Genomic DNA, 24,675 nt, shown 5'->3' with positions numbered 1-24,675 from the left:
ACTATATTTGGTAAGCCTCTTAAGACTATCTTGTTCTGTTTCCTCAGCACCTCTTGGTTAGCAAAGGTGCCTTTGGAGTCTTCCTATTCTGTTATCCCCATTCCACAGTTGACATGATGGAAGTGGCTTCAGACTTGTGTTTCTAGACTTAGTGTTTTTCTTTTTTTTTCTGTGCATTAGAGATGATGAGATCTGATTTGGCAGACTGCAGTGAGGATTAAATGAAGTAATAAATGCAAGTTGTCTATCATACTTCCAGGCACACAGGAACCCCCTCCCACTCCTCCCAACCTAATTTAAAAGTGGCTACCTGCCCCTGAAATTGAACTATACTGACTGGTTACCAACAGACACATGAAGTTATTCTGTCTGCATCTCTCACTTACCAGCTTTTCCTTTAAGGAGGTTTTATGTGTGTTCCTTTGCTTTTAGGCCAAATACTTATTTTCCTAAAATGGTGTTTTCTTGACTTAAAACAGTCTTATGCTTTTCTTTGTTTTCACTGCTGTCGCCTGGTGATCGAATTATTTAAAGCCATCTTTGTCCTTCCTCCTCCTAATCCATGGCCAAGGCAGGGGGTGGCTTTAATTAACAGGAACATTCTGCATTAGCTAAGCAATTTCTCATTCTACCTCTCAGTTATTGATTAAATCTCTCCGTGAAGCACAAATGAAGACTGGGTGTATTTTGCATATTTTCCTAGAATGGCATAGTGATTCTGTGGCTAAGCCAAGATTAGACCTTGCTAGTTCTAAAAATCTGACTTTTTGCTTTAACGGGTAAACTATGTTGCCTCCAAAACGATGAGTTGAGTTTAGCTTTCAAGTGTACTTTGTATTTAAATCTGATGATAGACTTGTTTTTCCTTTTGTCTTGTTTAGATGAGGGCTTTGGATTCTTTTCTCTGCTGGGCTGGTACATCTGCCCTGACGGTGACCGAGGCATGTTTCTTGATGCTGTCAAGAATGCTAATTAAGATACTTATTTTCTTTTGTCTATGTTTATGATACTTGTAATTAGGTTGGTTAGATGGTAAACTGTGTTATCTCTCACTACAATGAGCGTGGTCCTCTATACACAAAGGAAAGTTTGAATGTGGGTGTGTGAGTGAATAAATATGTATGTTTATATTGTTACTGGTTTAAAAGCTCCCAGCTTACTGGTTTAAATATATACAGTCTTAGATGGGAGGTGGGATGATTGAATAAGAAATTAGACTGTGTTAGGATGGCCATGGGCCTTTGAGTGCCTATGTACAGATTAGAAAATGTGCCCATTTCAGTGTTTGTCTGTCGTCCCATGTCATGATGCTCCGTGTGGCTGGAGGAGTCCTGGATGGACTTCTGTCCCCACCTGCTCCCTGGGTTGGGTGGCCATCTGCACTGCTGGATGACGACCTTCTGTTTTGTTTGGCTAGGGAGTGTTGGTGTTGAGTGGTCTTCATGAGGGCAGTTACTGTTATCCTAGGCAATGTCCCCTTGAAGAGCAGGCGCCAGGGAGATGAAGATTCCCCCACTCCACTCTGTTCTGTCTTTGGGACTTTTTGTGCTGCTTCTCTCCCTCCCCAACTTTAAAATCTATTTCTCTGCAGCTTTTGTTCTATTGAAGGCTTGGTACCAAATGCTGTCGTCAATGTGACTTATGACCACTAGCGGCTTCATTAGTTTCTCCCATTTTGGTGGAATCAAGGCCAAACACCCATACTGGTGTTTGAGGTCCCGCTTGTCCTGGCCTTACTCTATTTTATTTTTATTTTTTATTAGAATATAATTGATTTATAATATTATGTTAGTTTCTGCTGTACTGGGCTTACTCTAGCCATTGAATTGCTTTTTTTCTGTTCCTCTATAGACACTTCTTCTCAGGCCATTGATGCCAACAGGCTCACACCTCGTGATCATAGCCCATGTGGCTCCCTTTGCCTGGATGCCCTCCACTGGCCCTACACATTCTGTAGAATCCTTTCTGTTCTTTTTAGCATCACCAACTCAATGGACATGAGTTTGAGCATCCAGGAGATGGTGAAGGACAGGGAAGCCTGGTGTGCTGCATCCCATGGAGGGTCACAAAAAGTTGGACACAACTTAGGCACTGAACAACAACAATAAAAAGCCCACTTTGGGTAGCTGTTCTTCCATGAGGATATATCATTCCCTCTTCCTGACCTCTTGGGTCATTTTTCAAAGCCTATTTGACTGTTTAAATTAAATATTAAATGCTAAATATATAATCAATGTTAGTTCAGATTAACTCCTTAGATCAAGACCTTACACACAGTTTATGCTCAATATGTAACTATGGTTTTTACTCTATTTGAATCACTTTCAGCCATTCATTCATTCAATCATTCAAAAAACAGATGTCCTCTCTGCAGGTGCTACTCCAGGTCTCGGGATTCAGAAATGGGTGAGATTTACAGATTAGGGTCCTAAAGCAGGGGTGATGGTCTGCAGTTTTTGGGGAGAGACACCATCGTAGGAGCTGGGATGGTCTCTTCGAGTCTCTCCCAATCGTCATACTCTAGGCTTCTAACACGACTTCCTCCAATGTTCTGGTCACACAAGGCAGTAGAAATAAAGCCTTCACACTGGGTAGATATATTACTTCTGACATTGTTTCTACCTCTTAAAATGGGGAGAACAGGATACGTGCTACATGTCATTATGAGCTAGATTCTGGGCTAAGTGCTTTACCCTTGTGATTGGATGGAATCTTCCAAATATCCCTATGAGATATATCTTGTTAGTAACTTTATTTTACAGATGAGGAATCTGGGACACATAAGGGTTAAGAAAATGGCATGCATGGAGGAGCTATGAGTTGAACCCAGGTGTGTCAGAGAGCAGAAACCACATTCTCATCATCATGTAGCATCATACTACGTCATGTGTTAAGATCCCCTGTACACAAGGTCAGAGTAACTAGCTATTATTATTGCCACTATTACTGTTCATAAATTTCGGCCTTTCTTTCCTGCACTGCCACCAAGTAGTATTCAGTTCAGTTCAGTCGCTCAGTCGTGTCCGACTCTTTGCGACCCCATGAATCACAGCACGCCAGGCCTCCCTGTCCATCACCAACTCCTGGAGTTCACTCAAACTCATGTCCATCGAGTTGGTGATGCCATCCAGCCATCTCATCCTCTGTTGTCCCCTTCTCCTCCTGCCCCCAATCCCTCCAAGCATCAGGGTCTTTTCCAATGAGTCAACTCTTCGCATGAGGTGGCCAAAGTATTGGAGTTTCAGCTTCAGCATCAGTCCTTCCAATGAACACCCAGGACTGATCTCCTTTAGGATGGAGTTGTTGGATCTCCTTGCAGACCAAGGGACTCTCAAGAGTCTTCTCCAACACCACAGTTCAAAAGCATCAATTCTTTGGTGCTCAGCTTTCTTCACAGTCCAACTCTCACATCCATATGTGACCACTGGAAAAACCATAGTCTTGACTAGATGGACCTTTGTTGGCAAAGTAATATCTCTGCTTTTCAATATGCTATCTAGGTTGGTCATAACTTTCCTTCCAGGGAGTGTCTTTTAATTTCATGGCTGTAATCACCATGTGCAGTAATTTTGGAGCCCCCAAAAATAAAGTCTGACACTGTTTCCACTGTTCCCCCATTAATTTCCCATGAAGTGATGGGGCCAGATGCCATGATCTTAGTTTTCTGAATGTTGAGCTTTAAGGTAACTTTTTCACTCTCCTCTTTCACTTTCATCTAGAGGCTTTTGAGTTCCTCTTCACTTTCTGCCATAAGGGTGGTGTCATCTGTGTATCTGAGGTTATTGATATTTCTCCCAGCAAACTTGATTCCAGTTTGTGCTTCTTCCAGCCCAGCAATTCTCATAATGTACTCTGCATATAAGTTAAATAAGCAGGGTGACAATATACAGCCTTGACGTACTCCTTTTCCTATTTGGAACCAGTCTGTTATTCCATGTCCAGTTCTAACTGTTGCTTCCTGACCTGCATATAGGTTTCTCAAGAGGTAGGTCAGGTGGTCTGATATTCCTCTTTCAGAATTTTCCACAGTTTATTGTGATCCACACAGTCAAAGGCTTTGGCATAGTCAATAAAGCAGAAATTGATGTTTTTCTGGAACTCTCTTGCTTTTTTGATGATCCAGCGGATGTTGGCAATTTGATCTCTGGTTCCTCTGCCTTTTCCAAAACCAGATTGAACATCTGGAAGTTTGCGGTTCACGTATTGCTGAAGCCTGGCTTGGAGAATTTTGAGCATTACTTTACTAGCGTGTGAGATGAGTGCAATTGTGTGGTAGTTTGAGCATTCTTTGGCATTGCCTTTCTTTGGGATTGGAATGAAAACTGACCTTTTCCAGTCCTGTGGCCACTGCTGAGTTTTCCAAATTTGCTGGCATGTTGAGTGCAGCACTTTCACAGCATCATCTTTTAGGATTTGAGATAGCTCAACTGGAATTCCATCACCTCCACTAGCTTTGTTCGTAGTGATGCTTTCTAAGGCCCACTTGACTTCACATTCCAGGATGTCTGGCTCTAGGTGAGTGATCACACCATCGTGATTATCTTGGTTGTGAAGCTCTTTTTTTACAGTTCTTCTGTGTATTCTTGCCACTTCTTCTTAATATCTTCTGCTTCTGTTAGGTCCATACCATTTCTGTCCTCTATCGAGCCCATCTTTGCATGAAATGTTCCCTTGGTATCTCTAATTTCCTTGAAGAGATCCCTAGTCTTTCTCATTCTGTTGCTTTCCTCTATTTCTTTGCATCGATCGCTGAGGAAGGCTTTCTTATCTCTCTTTGCTATTCTTTGGAACTCTGCATTCAGATGCTTATATCTTTCTTTTTCTCCTTTGCTTTTCGTTTCTCTTTTTTTCACAGCTATACATCATAGCTATTCAATAAAACTTTATTGAGTTTAATTGGTTCTGCATTTTGTGTGTGGGGAGATGGCTAACTGCCGTCTCTAAAGAGAAATCTTCATAGGAAAATATCATAAAATGGGAAAAGTTAACAACGAAGTACAGCAGCCAGAAAGGCAAACCAGTTAATGAGATTCTGTATTGGAAAGTTGGAAAGAAGCTAAAAAGAATGAAGGGTACAATCTGGTGGTTGACAACATTTGAAAATATTCTGGCCAGCAGATAGTGTTCTGAGCGAAAGAAATAGAGATGAGTCAGTTACATGGTTCTTCCTTACCATAATAACAGAGAGGAGGTGGGGCACAGTCTTTAAGGTTTAAAAGACAATTTGTCCTGCAGTCTCTTCCCTTACCTTGACACAAAGCTTGTCATGACCAAAAGATTTTATTTTGTCTGATGAGGGAGTTAGGTTAGATTTTCTTAAAGATGACTGGACCAGAAAATTAAAGATTTTCTGTTTTTGGAGGGGAGCTTTATTCTGGGGAGAAGCATAGCTATCCAGGAGGAATCTGATAGAGACCAGGAACTCCCTTCTTCCCGTACCTCCTCCCAGTGCTTCACAGGCAGAACGAGGACATTTTTAAAGCTTTGTGAGGAGACAAAGCCGCAAACTGAGACGTGGCTGCCAAAACGTTTTTTATGGTCCTCTTGTGTTAGAGAGAAATGAGTGCTGCTGTGTATGCAAATTGAGAGCAGCATTTCCCACTTTGGTAATAGTCTGTCGTTTGGTTTTCTTTTGGATTTCAGCCCTTTCTCTCTCCTGTTGTTATTGCTCTGTTGCAGCCTGCATGAGTATTGAATCTTCAGGGCCGGATAGCCAGCTGCGGTGATGCCCATTTACACTCCAAGACAACTCTAAATGGGGCTTCCCAGGTGGCACTAGTGGTAAAGAACCCGCCTCCCAGTTCTGGAGACATGAGACACGGGTTTCTTCCCTGGGTTGGGAAGCACCCCTGGAAAAAGGTATGCAATCCACTCAAGTATTCTTGGAGAATCCCATGGGCTGAGGAGCTCAGCCACGGGCTACAGTCCGCAGGGTTGCAGAGAGTCAGATGTGACTGAAGCGACTTCGCACACATGCATAGCTCTAGAGAAAATATGTCTGCCCGCTGTCCAGCACCTTGGGCTGACATGCTCAGGAAGATACCAGAAGCTCCACCACAGCCCCCACCGCACCAGCAGGCTTGCTGGAAGATTATTTCCCAGGAAGTAGTTTCTGCTTCCCTTGACTTCTTTTTCAGCATCTGTGTTTTGCAGAAGCACTTATGATTGCTTTGCTGTGTGACACCTGGAAATACAATTTTCTTGGATTCTGCATTGAAATAATGGCCTTCATCAATAAAGTGGGAAACTATCAGAATGCTGAGAAAGTGTTCAAATGACTTGAGGCAATTTCAAAAGACTGATGTTCACTCCAGTCGGCCAGAAAGTCAGTCCTGGGCTTTCCGTGGTAACATGGGGCTTGGGGGTGGAGCGGCCCTTTCTGACAAGTGTAGGACTGATTTCTTGTATTTGCTAAAGTTTGTTAAAATAAAAATTCTAAATGACACATCCTGTAAAGAAAGTGAATGTCAATGACCTTTTATTTCAGATGAAGTAAAACATAGAGTATCCTATAATTTCTCTTTGCTATCATTTTTCCCATTTTAGGGTTTTTCTTCCTGTGAAGTTTCAATAAAATGCTTAGAAATATATTTTGCTTTATTGTAGACATGATATATTTTAAGAGGCTTTCTTCTGCTCTGTGTCTGATCCATATGCCAAATGTCTTGACTTTATATCTCCATAACCCATGTGATCTTTCTGTGACTGCAGGAGAGACATATCTTTGAAAGTAGAATTTTGAGTGAAGAAAGCTAGCAGTTAGGGATTGATGACAAGGCTCTTTGGCTCATTGTTAATTCCAGCTGGAAGCTATATGCTGTCTCTTTTTAGGTCCTTGATCTAAGTGTATGTTTTTCTTTCTTACTGTGGATTCTGTCCTTTGGCAGAGATGATATTTCTCATTTAATCTAATATAAACATGTCATCCTTCCTGATATAAACATGTGGTCCCTCTGTACCTTAGTGTCATTATCTGTAAAATGGGGCTAGAACATATTTCTTGACCTTCTCCATGGTTATCATGAAGCTTAAGTGGTAATATACAAAGAAGCCTTTTGAGAATTATTAAGTGTAATATAAACATAAAGTGTTAATCGCTCTGTCATATCTGACTCTTTGCGACTCCATGGTTGTAACCTAGTGGGTTACAACCCACTAGGCTCCTGTGTTCATGAAATTCTCTAGGTAGAAATACCAGAGTGGGTTGCCATTTCCTTCTTCAGGGGATCTTTCTGACCAAGAGATCAAACCTGGATCTCCTGCATTGCAGGCAGATTCTTTATCATCTCAGCCACCAGGGAAAGTGACATGCGATTAATTATAGCCTTTATGACATACAATTAATTATGGCCTTTATTATCTCATTCTATTTTGTGATCTCATACAATTGGACTCCCTTCAGCTCTATCAAGGCTGTATTGTTGTCTTCTTTTCAGAAAAGTTAAATGTTCATTGAATGTCACAAAGCAAGTTATGGTAGAATAAGACAAAAGCTCAGGTCTCCTGACTCACAGACCAGCAGAATGCTTAGATTTGATTTCTGCTTTGCCTTATCATCTGTGTCATCTTTTCAGTGAGTGAGATAACTATCTCTTTTGCAGGGTTAAAATAGTACCTTAGAAGTAGCAAAGAATACCGCATCACGGTGGTCCTTTTTAACCCTTATTTATTGTTACCTTCTTTGTCTACATGTCCTGGGCTGTCATGAAGATAGGAAGACATGTTTGACTAGGCTCTGGCCTCCAGGGATTGACGGTCTAGTGGAAGGAGGCAGGTGAACAAATAAACATCCAAGAATCTTAGTTCTTGGCCCTGCTTCTTACTTGCAAGGTCTACCTGGGCAAGTCATGAATGTCTCTGGGTTCAGGTTTTCCACCTGCCCAGTGAGAGTATTGGACTATATGTACAAGACTGTCATGCTCATTGAGGCCTCTTCTAATTTGTCACCACCTATCAGTCTCTGGGACTGCAAAACTATACTCTGGCTGAATCTTCACAAACTGAAATAAAGGAAAGCTATTAACCTGATGGCATATTTTTTAAATCATTATTTATGATAGAGTTCACAGGCTATCTACATTTTCTAACACCTAACGCCTTTGTATTGAGACATAGATGGTGATACTTGTTTGGTTAACCAAATGTCAACTTTGCAAAATAGCAGACATGAACATCCAATGAGGATTTAATAAAGGACATTCATGAATTAATTAATGCATTCTCTACTATTCTCTGCAGTCCTTTAGTGCTTTTATGATAGGAACCTTTATTGTATTAGGTCATCTCCCTATTTTTCCTAGAAAGGACCATAGAATAATAATAGCTAACATTTATTTTGTGTTTGTCTATGTGCTAGGTAGATGTCCTAAGTGCTTTCTTTATGAAGACTCATTTAATCTTTACCACATTTGAAGCTGGTGTTATTATCAATCCCTGTCTTAGAGATAAGGGAACAGAGGTACAGAGGAATAAGTAAAAGTTACTTATTTTTAAGTAACTTTTATTAAGGAATAAGTTCAAGATTACACTGCTGTGAAGAGACAGAGGCAGGATTGAAACTTGGGCAATTGGTCTCTAGCCGTCACTGTTTTCATGACTGGACCATTGTCTGATGAAAGCCGCTTGCCCTCAATTCATGTCAGAGAAACTGGAGAAATTCATCTGTTACAAAGCCACAAAATGAGAAGGCACATGAAGCATCTTATCTGTGGCTCTAAACTTGGCCAGATCCTCAAGCGTAAGGGCTCTTACTTTGTTCCAGGGTTCCCAGTCTGTATTCTTTGTCTCATGTGACTCATGAACCTTTGGGAATTATGTACAAATTGTATTTATGAGTCCATGTATGCTGTTTTGGTGTCAGTTGGGGTAGACTGCTTGGTGATTTCCTGTACATTACTCCTACTCTGTCACTGGCAGAGTTCTAGCTGACAGGTCCTCAGCAGCCCTAAATCTGAATGAATATTCTAGGGCTAAAAACTTGGGCATAACTATCCACTGAACAATTTGAGTGACTGTGGGAACCTAGGAGAACAAGACTTTCCAAAATTCCCCCTGTTCCTCAGAGCTGTGTTGCCAGGATGCAGTCAGACAGTGCCCTTTTCTGTCCTTGAAGTCCTCCAAAATTTTCATTTTTTTTTCCTTTCTTCTCAGAAGTGTGGAACCTTCTCAGAAGGTTTTGAGATTTTTTTTTGTTTTATATTATTTTACTTCTTCCTTACTGGCTTTGTGCGGAAATCAGATGTTTATAAGCTTTTTATTACTTATCAATCCATGAGTTCAGTTTCCCATTTAACTTTTATGAATGTTTTCTTTGTTAAGATGAGTCCTTTCAAAACCTTGTAAAGAATGTTTTACCGTATACTAATGTAAGAGTGGAGTGGTAAAACTAGAAAATCTGACAGGAAACACACACATACACACATGTATTCCCATAGGCAGTTTAGCTTCAGTTTACAGAAATTAAGTGTATCTCTTATGGAAAAAATGGAAAGATGTTATCATTTTATTGTTGTGTTATTTTGTAGTCCTTATTCTGTCCTAATCTCTGATTATGGCTGGTTATGTAGTTCTTTTTTGGGATGAAAATGGGCCACACATATTATGCTGGTCTAGATATTAGAGAGCTGACAACATTCTACTACAAAGTAGTTTTGTTTTGGTTCAGATGAGTAATAAAACTAGTCTATCTATTTTGCTGTAATCTGGCAAACTTTACCATCTATATCATTCTTTTGCATTACAACAAAATTTTAATGTTGTTTCAGTGGGACTTCCTTTAATGACTTTAAAGGCATTGCCTTTACAGACAGGCTTTGCATTCAGATCCCAGCTCTGTCATTTACAAGCTGTGCTACTTTGAACAAGTTTATTTTATCTCTTGGAACCCTATTTTCTGCACCTGTAAAAGGGGAGCAGCAGCAGCAAAGGTGAAAGTAATAATTGCATGTTGCTCAAAGGTTTGTGAGGAGTGATGTAACCCTATACATTTATCATAACTTTTCACACAGTAAGCACTTGCTAGATGACTCTTGTTGATTGGTTGATTATTATTATTGTTGTTGTTGTCATTATAATAATATAATATATTATCATTATTCATTGTTATCATATACACACACACACACACACATATATATATATATATATATATATATATATATATATATATGCCTGGTATATTGCCTGGCACATAGTAGGCACCAGACAAATATTTTATTGACTTTGATTGGACATAGTTAGCTTTGGTGACTGAGTCAGAGGTGGCTAGTGTCTCACTTTATTTACTAGATTAGCTAGGATGAAATTGTTGAAGGAAACAAATCATGTCTCTACCTTTAACATCCACAAACTTCATAGTGAGGTGATCTTGAAAGCAAACAATGAAATGTGGCAAAATGGGTGGGGAAAAGATACAGCCACCTTCGAGGCTGTTTCTAGGAGCAGCAGTTGTTTATCACCCCAGAGGCTGACACTTTGCTTCTCTCCCTTGAATGAGGAGAGTGGAGTGGGGCAGAAAGGTTGCTGGTTGTGTTCATTAATTTTCTTTCCAGAACTGCCATGTGTCACCAGATTGCCCCCAGCCACCAATGCTGTTTGGCAGACTTCTCTTTGCCCAAGAGAAGCCAAAATGTTAAATTGGTGGAGCTGACTAGATCTGACAGAGAAATGCTTCACTCTGGCCTGGATGTCTAAGTGAATTTGGTGTACTCCTTGTGGTCTGGGGCAAATGCTGGAAGCTATTAGAATCCTGAACAAAACCCTCCATTCAAAGACTGCTCGTTTCCTGCTGGGGTAATCCAAGTATCAAACACGAACAAATCTGGGCACGGAGAATGTGGTGGCTCTGTGCAGAATCCACCGAGGTGTCTGAGACAGCTCCCCCAGTGACTGAGAACGTTACTTCCACTTGATCATCTCGAATCAGTGGTTTCTTTTGAAAATCAGAGCGCCATGTTTCCTACATCAAGTATGGATGAGAACTGGTTGCATTTCCTCTTGTCAGTCAAATTTCAGACAGGGGAACTTTCTCCTTCCCTTGAGTTCTAGAGGCCTTCGTTTTTGTTTTCAGTTTAGTGTTTTGTTTTCTAATTCTTTCCTTTCAAGTTTCCTTCCAAAATCAGAGAATATCATTAGCCACAGAGTCTGCTCTTTTAGACTTGGCCTGTTCAGTGGCTGGAAACGATTTTATTAAGAAGCCTTTATGGGGAAGTTATGGTTTATCTCATGAAATATCTGAATGTGTCATAAACCGTTTCCTTTCTGTACCAAAATTTATTTTCTGTGAAATTCCAGGTGTTCTTTTGCATAGACTTGAAAGGAAAAGAGTTGTTAGTCAGTTCAGGGTTTTCCCTAAGAAGAATATTTTCTTGTGATGGATTAATTGAGGATGAAATCAGATAGCATAGGTGAAATCACCGGGTATGCATAGAGAAAGCCATTAGTTTAATGCATTTTGTGGGACAGCTGGTTTTGAATGGTGTGACATTAAAGTTAGGCAACTTTTCCACTCCTGCACTTATCAGACTGATGGGAGCTCTTTTCTTAGATACTCTCACTCCTGCTAGACTGGAAACTTCTGGAGAAACTGAACAAACCCTTATTCATCATTGTATTCCTAGTTCCCAGCATCTCATTAGACACATAATTAATGCTTTTTAACAATGAATGAATAAGTAAGATGTTTTTATAAAACTTGAATGTTAGACCAGGTGGTTGGACAAAATAAAGCCGTAGAGTGAGTTTATGAGGCTTCCTCTTATATATTCAACCTCATTTTCACCTTCTGTCTATGCTTTTTCTAGGGGTGGTTTACGTAGTGAATCTGGTTTTCTTTCCTCATTAAGGAATTCAGCTACATTACTTAATAGTCCCAGTCGTGTTCCTTTCCCCAAAGAATCTGAATGAGACGTGAAATACATGAAATGATAACGTCAAATGGGAAAGATTAACCTATTCTGATGACTTTTAAGGAGTTCTAACTAGCAAGCAGCTCCCTTGTCGGTAGACAGTGGTCCTGTGTTATGTCAGGGGTAACATGGTGATTCACTTTCAGAGAGCTTTTTGTCTTTTCCTCCAAGTTATGCTGACCTCTCAGATGAAAATATTCCCCATCTAATAAAAGTCAAAGCAAATTTATGGACCTGCTCTTGACCACTTGTCCTTTATGCTTTCATAGAAAAAAATAAATCTAGATTAAGATTCATAGGTTACTGTTGGACCGTGTAAATGGTGGTCAGGGGCCCAATAGTCTACTTTTCTTGGTTTTCCCATATTTTCCTGATTATGGCTGTTTGGGAGGGATATCGAAGCTTATGAGGTGAAGGCTGCTGCAGAGAATGGTAATGTAATTAGTTCTCTGTACAAACATTAGCTGCTGCTCTCATTCTCCAGCACCACACAGGTTGGGCTGAGTTGAGGCTGATGGAAGAGTAGCTGAGGCCTGTCAGGACAAATGAGAAGGAAGACATTCTGTAACTAACGGTCCAGAATGTCTGTTAGTGGTATCTTTTGTTGCCAGTTCAGTTCAGTTCAGTCGCTCAGTCATGTCTGACTCTTTGCGACCCCATGGGCTGTAGCATGCCAGGCTTCCCTGTCCATCACCAGCTCCTGGAGCTTACTTAAACTCATGTCCATCGAGTCGGTGATGCCATCCAACCATCTCGTCCTCTGTCTTCCCCTTCTCTTCCCACCTTCAATCTTTCCCAGCATCAGGGTCTTTTCCAATGAGTCAGTTCTTCACATCAGGTGGCCAAAGTATTGGAGCTTGAGTGTTAGAATCAGTCTTTCCAGTGAATATTCAGGACTGATTTCCTTTAGGACAGACTGGTTGGATCTCCTTGCAGTCCAGGAGACTCTCAAGAGTCTTCAACACCACAGTTCAAAAGCATCAGTTCTTTGGCGCTCAGCTTTCTTTAGAGTCCAACTCTCACATCCATGCATGACTACTGGAAAAGCCATAGCTTTGACTAGACGGACCTTTGTTGGCAATGTAATGTCTCTGCTTTTTAATATGCTGCCTAGGTTTTTCTTTAATATGCTGCCTATGCTTTTCTTCCAAGGAGCAAGCATCTTTTAATTTCATGGCTGCAGTCACCATCTGCAGTGATTTTGGAGCCCAGAAAAATAGTCTGTCACTGTTTCCATTGTTTCCCCATCTATTTGCCATGAAGTGATGGGACTGGATGCCATGATCTTAGTTTTCTAAATGTTGAGTTTTAAGTCAACTTTTTCGACTGAGGGACCATCACTTTCTTTTTTTTTGGCTTCCCTTGTAGCTCAGTTTGTAAAGAATCTGCCTGCTATGTGAGAGACCTGGGTTCAGTCCCTGGGTTGGGAAAATCCCCTGGAGAAGGGAAAAGCTACCCACTCCAGTATTCTGACCTGGAGAATTCCATGGACTGTATAGTCCATGGGACATGACTGAGCGACTATCACTTTCATTTTGTTGCCGACACCATGACAATTGCCCTTTCTACCTATTCCCATGGGATTTTTGTCTTTTCATCACTCATTCAACAAGTATTTGTTAGATGTCTACTCTTTATTCTGTTTGCTGTCTATTTAAGGGATTACTTAAATGGCTCATGAATGAGTGCGTGATGACTCAAACATGGGTCTGTTCCTCAAGATTCTTGTCACCTAGGAAGGGAGATAAATATGAGACAGAGAGTAATCAGGTCATAAGATATGGCAAGATGCAGAACAACAGGCTTTGGAATTCGATAGTCTTGATTTCAGGTTCAAGATCTACCACTGTTTAGCTCTTTTGACACTCAGCCTGGTTCAAGTTTGGTTTCTCAGCCTTTAAATTGTGAATAATACGTTCCATTCCTGGGAGGATTGCTTTAGGACTTGAAGGAAAAAATAAAAGCTACAAAGGGGGCTTGGTGTAAATTAGACACTTGATGAATGGCAGCTCTTATTACCTAATTATAATAGACCAGGTACAGATATGTGAGCTTGGAGGAGGTGATTGTCACCCATTGGATGGTGGGGAGAGGAGTGAGAGTGTCAGAGAAGGGACCTGGAGTTTCATGGGGGACAGACATCTGAGCTGAGCTTGGGAAGATGAGTAGGATTTGGACATGTGGTGAGAGGAACAGAGAAGAAACAGTGTTCAAGACTTGTTATGTATTTTTACACTTTTTTGTTTGTTTTCAGCAAATAAGCACTCACTTTCCATCATTTTTATTTGCAGTATGTGAATCAAATCATCATGTTACTGAAACCTTAACGTGAATCCCAGTGCCAAGAATCATGTGTTTCTTCTGTTTTCTTTTGTTGTCCCCCAGCACCCTCTATAAACAGTGTCTATTGAATGATTGCAGAGGCTCATGTCCTGGCTGTGTTGAAATGTCTGCATTAGTAGGAATGTCCCTCTGAAGCCACTGTACCATCACAGGTGTTTTAGAAAAGATGCTCAGCTCCTAAGTTCTAGTTGTTTCTTAGAACAGTGAAAACCTAGAGATATTAGAGCAGGATCATAACCTGTGGGCTCATGCATGGCAAAACCTTGACCATGATAATGATGATTGTGGTTATTACTAATTATTTGGAACTTCTAACAATCCAGAATTTTAATTTGTGAAGGACACATCACTCCTTGGTGAATCTGAATATGCTGCCCTTATCCCAGTGTTCTTCCATGCTGGTCTGCAGCTCACTTTGGCTGGGCCAGCTTTGGCCTTTCTGCCCAGTCTGTGTGTCTATGTTCCTGGCCTCTGTGCCAGCCTGCCACGTCCTTGAGATAAAGTATGCTGTACTACCTCTTGTTAGGCCTGCTAAGAAAGGGGCTTGTGTCCTACAGGAAAAGTATCTGATTCACAGTGCTCTCTTCTTTTTGTATGCGGTGAGCTTCATCTTGCTCTTCCCCACATATTTTTTAGAATAATAGTATTAATGACTGTTATTATTATTCTGGTACACAGCTTAGCTCTGTGGTGTTGGGTTGTTAGGAATCCAGTGTTTGTTCACTGTAGTTGTAATTTTTCTGTTTTTCGTCTCAGAGTAGGAAAGCGGTACTTGTGGAATACCTCATTCTATTATTCTAGAATGCTTGTTAGACTCCCCAAAGAGGTAATATACTGTCCATAAGATTTGGGCCTAGAGGCATAGGGTATGATCAAAAGGAAGCTTGCAGCTGGACATAGTTCTCTGTGAAGTGAGAGAGGTAAGTAAGTAACCCCAGATAGGCCTCCTAACTCAGAATTTTCTAAATGGTTGATGCTTGGCTAATATGTTATAAAGCAAATTAGTTTATTTATGTATCACATAATTATATACTCTGTATATAATATGTAATTGAATGATTATTTATTGCACATAAGTATTATAACAGAAACTGAACTCAAAACCCAAGGAGAAGTGTGTGTGGTTGCATCACTTGTAGAAATCAAACTTTTAATATATTTTTGGGTTCCTTACTAGTCCCTGTCTATGTATCCATTAACAGTATGGTTGCAACCATATGGTAGATATCCTATCCGGGAGTGTTCTGCTGTTTCCAGCTCCCCTCCTCCACACACATCATTATGTTATTCACATATGCTTTCAAAAATAAGTATCAATATATCTCCATGTAGACGTTTCGTTTTTCTTATAGAACCTGTGGTTTAAGCTCTGGGCAACTAAAGGAAGCTCCCACTCCCACCTCACCCAGGCACTTTGTTTTCTTTTTGCAGTGAGAGGGGGAGTTAGGTGTGGTGGCAGGAGGGTACTGCCCAAAGTTCATTGTCCAAGGCTGTCTTTGGTGCTTTCATCAGAAACCTAGAGGCATCATCTGTCAGAGTTAAACCTGTAAAGAATAGACTTTACAGACAGAGAAGGAGAAATATTGTATGGCATCCCTTATGGAATCTAAAGAGAAATGATACAAATGTACTTATGTACAAAACAGAAAGAGACTCACAGACTTAGAGAATGAACTTATGGTTGCCAGGGAGAAAGAGGAAGGGGAAGGGATAGTTAGGGAGTTTGGGATGTGTACACAATGCTGTATCTAAGATGGGTAACCAACCAGGACCTACTGTGTAGTTCAGGGAACTCTGCTCAGTGTTATATGGCAGCTTGGGTGGGAGGGGAGTTTGGGGAGAATGGATATACGTATTTGTATGACTGGGTTCCTTCGCTGTTCACCTGAAACTATCACAACATTTTTAATCTACTATACCCCAGGACAGAAGAAAAAGTTAAAAAAGCAAAGAGGAGACTTTAGAAGGAAATATTTGAGGGACTCTGGGACATTCTGGAGATAGGTTCCTACATATCACTTTGAGTGGAGAAGTTAGGTGCAGGTAAATGGTGACTAAAAGAACCAGTACCTTGGCTTACTTGGAAGTGCTTTTGCACTTGGGTTTCAATCCCTATGATGCTGTAGGTGTCCTGTCTCTCTGCCTCTCTTTCTCTCTATCCTCTAAGAATATGCAGCATCACTTTGGAGACAGATGGTAGGGATTTCAGGGGAGTAAGATAGCTAGAAACTTTCCAAAAGTTCTAAAAGTGGGCACAGTGCATATGATGTTTTCCAAAGTGAGTGCTAGGGGTTAGAAATGAAGTTGAGGGTGAGAGAGAGTGGAACCAGTGGAGCAGAGAAGAGCAGTGGCTTTGAAGTCAGACAGCAGAGGTTCAGATCTTTGCTCTGGCGCTAGTTTGGTGGCCTTGGACAAATTTCTTAATGTTTCTAAATCCTTCTATGAAGAAGATAATTACTGAGCATCACAACTAAAGTTGTGATGGAGATTAAATTGGATGATGTAAATAATGTACAATGCCTGGTATAAATAGTAAGCAATCAGTGAATGGAAAGCATTATTACTATTGTTATTTCCTGTTTCATCTTATTGCTTTCCAAACTGGTATCTCTCGACTAAGGTAGCAATGAGGTTTGTAAGTCATTTTTGGTATTTCAAAGTCTGAGGGAAGTAGACAGTTTTGCTCATTGTAAAAAGGACATGGGAGAGTTTTTTGAAACATGGCACCCTTGGGGGAAGAATACCAAAGATATCTGTGGTGTTGAAAAAGCTGGGGCTTCTGACTCAGAATGTTAGCAAGTTCTTTAATGGAAGCTTGTGGTTTTCCAGCACTCCTGGGAGTAAATAGGGGATAATATGTCCAAGGCCTTGATTGATTGGTACGAAGGATCATCTCTGTGGAGTATCAGAAGTCTCCAGAGTCCCCATTGCTCAGTCGTGTTAACTGGCTTGTTGAACATGCTCTCTCTGCCAAGTGTCTTCTTGGAAACTGGAAGCACTGAGAAAACTGCTAGGCAAATGGAAACCGGTTTCTCTACCCAACTGGGTAGAGCATTTGCTCTAGGCAACCAGACAGGCTCCAGGAGACAGTTGTCTCTACAGTGCCTTTTTTTAAAAGCTGTAATTTAAACTGACATCACTTGATTTTGACATTGCAATAAGGTCTCTGTAGACTTAACATTATGTTCATTTTCCCATGCACATCCTTACTGGAGATTGATGGATTTACACCAACATGGAAACTGGCTGGAATGGAAACCATCCAGAAAATGATTAGGGAGCTTGAAGCTTTTTGAAACTGGGCACAGTGTGATTTAGTCATTATTGTTTTAATGAAACTTGTCTTAGCTGGGGTCTCTTAACCACTTGTTTTCTAGTTTTAATACTGAGTCACTAATTTACACTAATGAGATGCTGTCAAGATTAAACACCAGTCTTATACTGTGTTTGCCAAAGTGTAAGATCTAAACCTGAGATGTGGCTTTGCAAAATCCTTTGTATTAAACTTGTGGAGAAATAGAAACAAACAAACTGCCTGGTTTCAACAGAAACTGTCAGCATACACATCTGGGAAGAAACTCATGGTAAATATGTTTTATATTATAACAGGGTGGTCTACAGTAGGTCTCGTCAGTAAACAACTAAATATCACCCTTCCCTCAATTTGCATACTGACGCATCTGGTGTGAAATGCTGTTCCCATCAGCTTTTGATGATCTTGTCTGTGGATCATCCACTATGAGAAGTGTCTCTTAAAAAAGGGAAGCAGCAAGGCAGAATAGAATGAACATAGGTGTTAGACTCAAATACACATAGGCCCAGGTCCCTTTTTTTCCAGTTGTGTGGCTACATAAATGTCTTAACCTCCTTTTGTCTTGAGTTTTCTCACACGCAGCATGGGGTGGTAACATTTATAGGGCATTGCTGTTGAAAGGTTTAGTAAAGGTGGTTCAGGTAGACAACGTAGCACCTCACATACAGCTTGTGCTCACTTAAGGGTAGATAGAAACACACACACGTTATCCTATTGAGTTCTTCCCAGGTTTGTCCAAGGCCACCCAGACTTTCTTGGTCTTCTCTCCCATTATCAGTTAGTGTATGTTCTTGGAGGCAAAGTGATTTCATCATTGGTTTGGAGGGAGGAAAATAATTAAGGCAAGTCTATTGCGAGAGAATCCACCTATCTTTCTGCAAGGTCAAATGTAAATGGTTTTTAGACTGCCCTTATTTTCTTTCACTTCTTCTCTTCATTAGTGGTGCTAATGGAAACATAATTACCTTTTTACTTTGTTAGTCATAATCTTTTGGCCTCTTCACATCCCAAATATTGAAAATATGTTGTGTTTTTATGATCTCTTTTGGCTTCCCAAACCCAGAGAAAGCCAACGAGAGGGTAGAAGATGACCTGAGAAGTTTCCATTCCTGAAGGTAATGAGGGTATATTTATGATTTTTGTTCTTCATGGAGACATTGTTCCTATAGAGAACTTTTCTCTCTCTCTCTCAGTTGGAATCAGAGAAGATGGTAAGTGATGGGAGATATGCACTCTGAACTGCTTTCATCAAATCCTGCTACAATTTCTCTTTGCACTTAGTTCTGAGGTCATTGGTGCTCTGTGGAGACTTGCCCTCCACTGATACCTTTGCTCCTACTTTCAAGGTGGACTTTGGATGCTTGTTTGAGTGATTGTAGCTCCTGCTGAATGGTGTTTCTGTTTCAAATTGTATCGCAAAATATAGAGTAAGATATTTTTTTGTTGGGAGATCTTGTTTCTCTTCTTAGTCTATTCTCCGCTTTCACCCCTCCAAACTATTCTTTAAAAAACAAAACAAAGCAAACAAGACCCTATACTAAGAAAACGTCTTGAAGGAGTGAGCAGCCTAGGTCAAAATATTTTCCTGATAAATGGTAGAATTCTGTTGCCCACCTTGTGATTGGCTTATTTCAGTGTTTTAGACTGAAAACAATTTAGACTCACACTGATGGAGATGAAAAAGAAAAAAAGTATTTAATATCATTAAAAACTCTCAGAATTGGTTTGGGAAAAGTATTCTTTTTCTATGGAAAATTCACCATCTTCTCTTGAAGCAACATAAAATTTTTAGGCCTTTTATGTCTTTTATCAAATAATACATTGTTCAATAGAAAAAAAAAGCTTTAAAAAATCATACTAATAGTAGTAGTGAAAATACGTACACATCTTCATTTTAACAAAGAATGCAGTCATTCATGGAAACTCTCATCTGACTTACATTTAAAACCATTGCCATGGTTCTGATTGGCTTTTTTGCTGGGAAGTGCTCATATTCTGGAGTGTGTTTATAGATCTTGACCTCGATGCTTCTCCTGAGTCAGAAACTGGAAGACGTTTTGCTGGAGGGACGAACAATGAGTGCCCACTGCTGCTATACCTAGGTCTCAGGCTGACGTGTTAGGAGATGGTTCTGTGGTCCAGGGAGACCCAGAAGGCTGAGGCCATGGTTTCCTACTCAGTGTAGAAACATGAAAAACAGACCAGACACACCCTAGGAAAAGATAACTATTAATGAGATATGCTAATCCACTCATTAACCAAAGAGGAATTGGGGAAGAAGGAAGTGGAAAAGAGAAATTACATTAAAAAAAATAATTACTCTCTTGCTTTAGAATGCAATAGTGTTTTTGGCTTATTTTCTAAGAGTGGTATGTTTTACCTTTGTTCAAACTTGTCAGATTTTCAATGTAAAGCCCACTGGAAACATTTTGTCTTCCTTTTTTTTCAGGGGCGGGGGAGTGCTTCTTTGGGCCTCTTAAAGATGATTAAAGGTTGTCATTTGTAAGGACTTTTATGGCAGTTTTTGATAATGGTAGTGCAAGACAGGATAAATGGATTAGAGGTCACATGTCCAGTGTTCCATGTGGTACAGGGACCATCTCTGCTCTCTGAGTCATCTCTGCTGACTTTCACTAATGAGTGAACAGATCTTCCACTTCTGAAATGCAAGAGTAATATATTAAGCTAGGGAGCATTTCCTCTATTTGACACCTGTTGGCTACTCAGTAAAAATTGGTAAACAAATGAATGATGATTCAGTTATGTCCTAGAGCTACTTCCCACATCTTCTTAGGGTAGTTAGGGCCCTCTTGACAATTTGTGAAAATGGTACATATGGATACTTTTGAAATTTCCTTTCTAGGCCAAACAGCCCCAATTACTCCATAGTTTAAAGCCTACATTTTATACTATTTTCTTCCCTTCTTGCTCTCTGCTGGACAATTCCAATCTGTCAATGTGTTTCTTAAAGTGTTGTGAAAACACTTGAATGAAATGTCCCACATAAAGTCAGATGAACATAGGGAATAATGAAACATTTCTCTTTTGGTTCTGGACTCTGTTATTATTATTAAAGGAGCCAGAATCTCTTGGACTTCTTGGGGTCACCATGCTTAGACAGATGGATAGTAGAGTGTCAAAGGCAACAGCCTGGAGCCAGCAGCCAGGTTTGAATTCAGACTTTGCTGCTTATGAAAGGTGTGACCCTGGACAAGTTGCTCAGCCTCTCTGTGCCTCAGTTTCCTCATCTATAAAATTGGGGATGATCTTAGTACTTACTTCATAGGGTTATTATAAAGAGCAAATGAATTAATTTATGCCAAGTGCTTACGGTAGTTCCTGGAACAAGATAAGCTATTTGGTTTTTATTGAACAATGGAAAGCCTCCAGGTCTTACTATCCGAAGTGCAATTAACTTTCCTCAATGAGGCTTTAGAATTAGACAGGCTTTGTTTAATTCCTAGCTCTGTTACTCTGTGTCCTTGGGTAAGTTACTTCACTTCCTAAGCTTCTGTTTCCTCATCTGCAAACTGAGTATACAAAGATTAAAATAGTGTCTTCCATGTAAGATCATTAGGAAGAGTAAATGAAATCCAACACGTAGTACTTGACGCATTGTAAGTGCCCTGGAAAGATTTGCTAATATTGTCATTTGAGCTTTTAAGCCGTAATTAAGGTTATTGAGCACAATGGGCCTGGTTTACACTTTGCTTTTCTTTTTTGAAACTCTACCTGATATACCTTGTATATAAGCTCCACTGAATTAAAAGAGTAAATATTTAAATTGAATGTTCCCTTTGGGTCTTACCTTGCATAAGCAGAAGCAGTGAAATTCTTCTAAGCTACTTAAAACTGTATGCTCAGTTTATGGTGCTGTTTGGTTGTTCTGAAGAATGTATTCTCTTTGCCACCTTGCACTGTCTCATTTACTTGGGCTTCAGTATAAATAGACTTGCTTGATCACTTCTCTCCTCTTTAATTGCCATCTAGAATTTCTAGGGAATACTTAGGCTGGTAGCTGCATTGCTCACCAGCTGGTAGCCTTTCTTGCTTTTCAAATGGCCTGTGAGGTGGGTAAGTAATCAGGTGAGTGACAAAGGTTATAACCAATTTTCTAGGGACTCTGGGATCCATTTTTCTTGAGTCTTTGAAGCTTTAAGCAAGTGACTGCTATGGTTGCTGAGAAAGTGGGAGACGGTTTTAGAAAAAATGGTTTATAGTTATTAATGTTTTCAAATCTTGGTTGGATTTTAAAGGTGGGTTAAACTGCTAAAGTGAATATAAATTAAAACCAGTTAAACAGAGGAGTCCCTCGTCCATTCTGTCTTTGGTGTGCTTAGAATTCCATAAATTTTATGGGTTTCAAAATACTTGCCTTGTTTTGAATGTTTCTAATAAGATGGAGTGAAGTGGCTTACACCTCGTGAGATATGGAACCGTTACCCAGGAATGCTGTTTGGCGCACATATAAAGAAAGCTCTGGTCTCTTGATTCATAAAAAATGTGTGGCTCGTTTCCCTAGGACATGTGCATTATTTTCACAGGAATTTCACTTTTAACTTCCTCCCTCCCTGTGCATCACTTGTACATGTTTGCAATTCATCAGCTATGGTTTCCCAAATTTCTGCCTCCACCTCTCTCAAGCCACCTCCATCCAACTAACTCAAAGAGAAGTAGATTATATGGGGAGGAGGAACATTTCCTTAAATACCTCATCATTCTGTATGTAAGGTGGATTTGAGAAATGGTCTGATTGTTAGCCTAGATGACTCAATGCAGTTATGCAACAGTTTCCATGAAAGAGAGAGAGAATGAAAGAAACTGCTGATTTTTTTTTCTCTCTCTCCTCCTCTTTTTGCAGTCTCAAGGCTATATTTTAGGTTGGCTATACAGAAATGACGTTGTACTGTGCCGACTCACCCGCTAACCCAAAATACACCAATGGAAGTCTCTGCATAGCTCAACCAATGAGAATCTCATGTATTGCCCTCTTACTTGTCCATGAGATTCCCAGAAAAAAAGAAAATAGCTAGCTTTGGCTAAGAAAGCAACGGCTTTTTTTTTCTGCAATGAAAATAGCATTTTTTTTTTCCTTCTGAAGTTTTCTTAGAAAATGAGAGTATGCAAGGATTAGTGCTGACTGGTCTCATTTGGATGTCCAGCTTTTTGATTTTCTGGTGAAGCTGGGTCATTTCCCTTTGGATGCTTGATGTAGTGGAAAGAGCAGTGGTGTCCAGTTCTGTTCCTATTCAGCCATCAAGATCTAAAGAGCTAATAGGTCTGCCCAAAGTTGAAAGGAAAATTCCTCTGGGAGGGGAGTTAAATTCTTCTGGCTGGAAATCCAGAATGGTTACAAATCTGACCTTTGGAGCTAGAGTGACATGGGTTTTGATTCTTGCTCTGCCACTCGGTGTGCAAGTAGGGCACATTGCTTAACCTAAGTCTCAATTTTCTCATCTGTAGGATGGGTATAATAGTGCACACCACCGGATGGTATATCCCTAATTTAGTGACAGTTCAGTCACTCAGTCACGACAGACTCCTTGTGACCCCATGGACTGCAGTATGCCAGGCTTCCTCGTCCATCACTGACTCCCAGAGCTTGCTCAAACTCCTGTCCATTGAGTCAGAGATGCCACCCAACCATCTCATCCTCTGTCATCCCCTTGTCCTCCTGCCTTCAATCTTTCCCAGCATCAGGGTCTTTTCCAAAGAGTCGGTTCTTCGCATCAGGTGGCCAAAGGATTGGAGTTTCAGCTTTAGCATCAGTCCTTCCAATGAATATTCAGGACTGGTTTCCTTTAGAATAGACTGACTGGATCTCCTTGCAGTCCAAGGCACTCTCAAGACTCTTCTCCAATACCACATTTCAAAAGCACCAATTCTTGGGCACTCAGCTTTCTTTATGCTCCAACTCTCACATCCATGCATGACTTCTGGAAAAACCATAGCTTTGACTATATGAGCTTTTGCAGGCAAAGTAATGTTTCTGCTTTTTAATATGCTGTCTATATTTGTCATAACTTTTCTTCCAAGGACCAAGCGACTTTTAATTTCATGGCTGCAGTCACCATCTGCAGTGATTTTGGAGCCCAAGAAAATAAAGTCTGTCACTGTTTCCGTCCTTTCCCCATCTATTTGCCATGAAGTAATGGGACCAGATGCCATGATCTTAGTTTTTTGAATGTTAAGTTTTAAGCCAGCTTTTTCAGTCTCCTCTTTCACTTTCATCAAGAGGCTCTTTGTTCTTCTTCACTTTCTGCCATAAGGGTGGTGTCATCTGCATATCTGAGGTTATTGATATTTCTCCCAGCAATATTGACTCCAGCTTGTGCTTCTTCCAGCCCAGCATTTTGCATGATGTACCCTGCATATAAGTTAAATAAGCAGGGTGACAATATACAGCCCTGACATACTCCTTTCCCAATTTGGAACCAGTCTGTTGTTCCATGTCTGGTTCTAACGAATGCTTCTTGATCTGCATACGGATTTCTCAGGAGCCAGGTCAGGTGGTCTGGTATTCCCATCTCTTTAAGAATTTTCCAGTTTGTTGTGATCCACACAGTCAAGGGCTTTGGTGTAGTCAATAAAGCAGAAGTAGATGTATCTCTGGAATTCACTTGCTTTTTCTATGATCCAACAGATGTTGGCCATTTGATCTCTGGTTCCTCTGCCTTTTCTAAATCTAGCTTGAAAATCTTGAAATTCTCGGTTTACGTACTGTTGAAGCCTAGGTTGGAGAATTTTGAGCATTACTTTGTTAGCATGTGAAATAAATGTAATTGTGTGGTAGTGTGAACATTCTTTGGCATTGCTTTTCTTTGGGATTGGAGTGAAAACTGACTTTTTCCAGTCCTGTGGCCACTGCTGAGTTTTCCAAATTTGCTGGCATATCTAGTATAGCACTTTCACAGCATTATTTTTAGGATTTGAAATGGCTCAACTGGAATTCCATCACCTCCACTAGCTTTGTTTGTAGTGATGCTTCCTAAGGCCCACTTGACTTTGTATTCCAGGATGTCTGGCTCTAGGTGAGTGATCACACCATTGTGGTTATCTGGGTCATAGTTCTTCCGTGTTTTCTTGCCACCTCTTCTTAATATCTTCTGCTTC

General features: G+C 40.4%; 1 protein-coding gene and 1 long non-coding RNA gene across 2 annotated transcripts in view; both read left to right on the top strand.

The window, feature by feature from the left end:
* ROR1 (receptor tyrosine kinase like orphan receptor 1) overlaps window positions 1-24,675 on the top strand; it is a 469,844-nt gene that overhangs the window by 86,661 nt on the left and 358,508 nt on the right. The window lies entirely within an intron of this gene.
* The window catches only part of LOC139182220 (uncharacterized), a 163,978-nt gene that overhangs the window by 86,127 nt on the left and 53,176 nt on the right, over window positions 1-24,675 (top strand). The window contains exon 2 of the long non-coding RNA XR_011565849.1: window positions 1-24,675. This exon is cut by the window's left edge and continues 50,282 nt beyond it; it is cut by the window's right edge and continues 53,176 nt beyond it. This is a non-coding gene — a long non-coding RNA (uncharacterized lncRNA).

The sequence above is a fragment of the Bos indicus genome, chromosome 3 (genome assembly GCF_029378745.1).
Source record: "Bos indicus isolate NIAB-ARS_2022 breed Sahiwal x Tharparkar chromosome 3, NIAB-ARS_B.indTharparkar_mat_pri_1.0, whole genome shotgun sequence".
Taxonomy (NCBI): domain Eukaryota; kingdom Metazoa; phylum Chordata; class Mammalia; order Artiodactyla; family Bovidae; genus Bos; species Bos indicus.
Note: the sequence above shows the minus strand (reverse complement) of the source record. Positions and strands in the feature narration are given on the sequence as shown.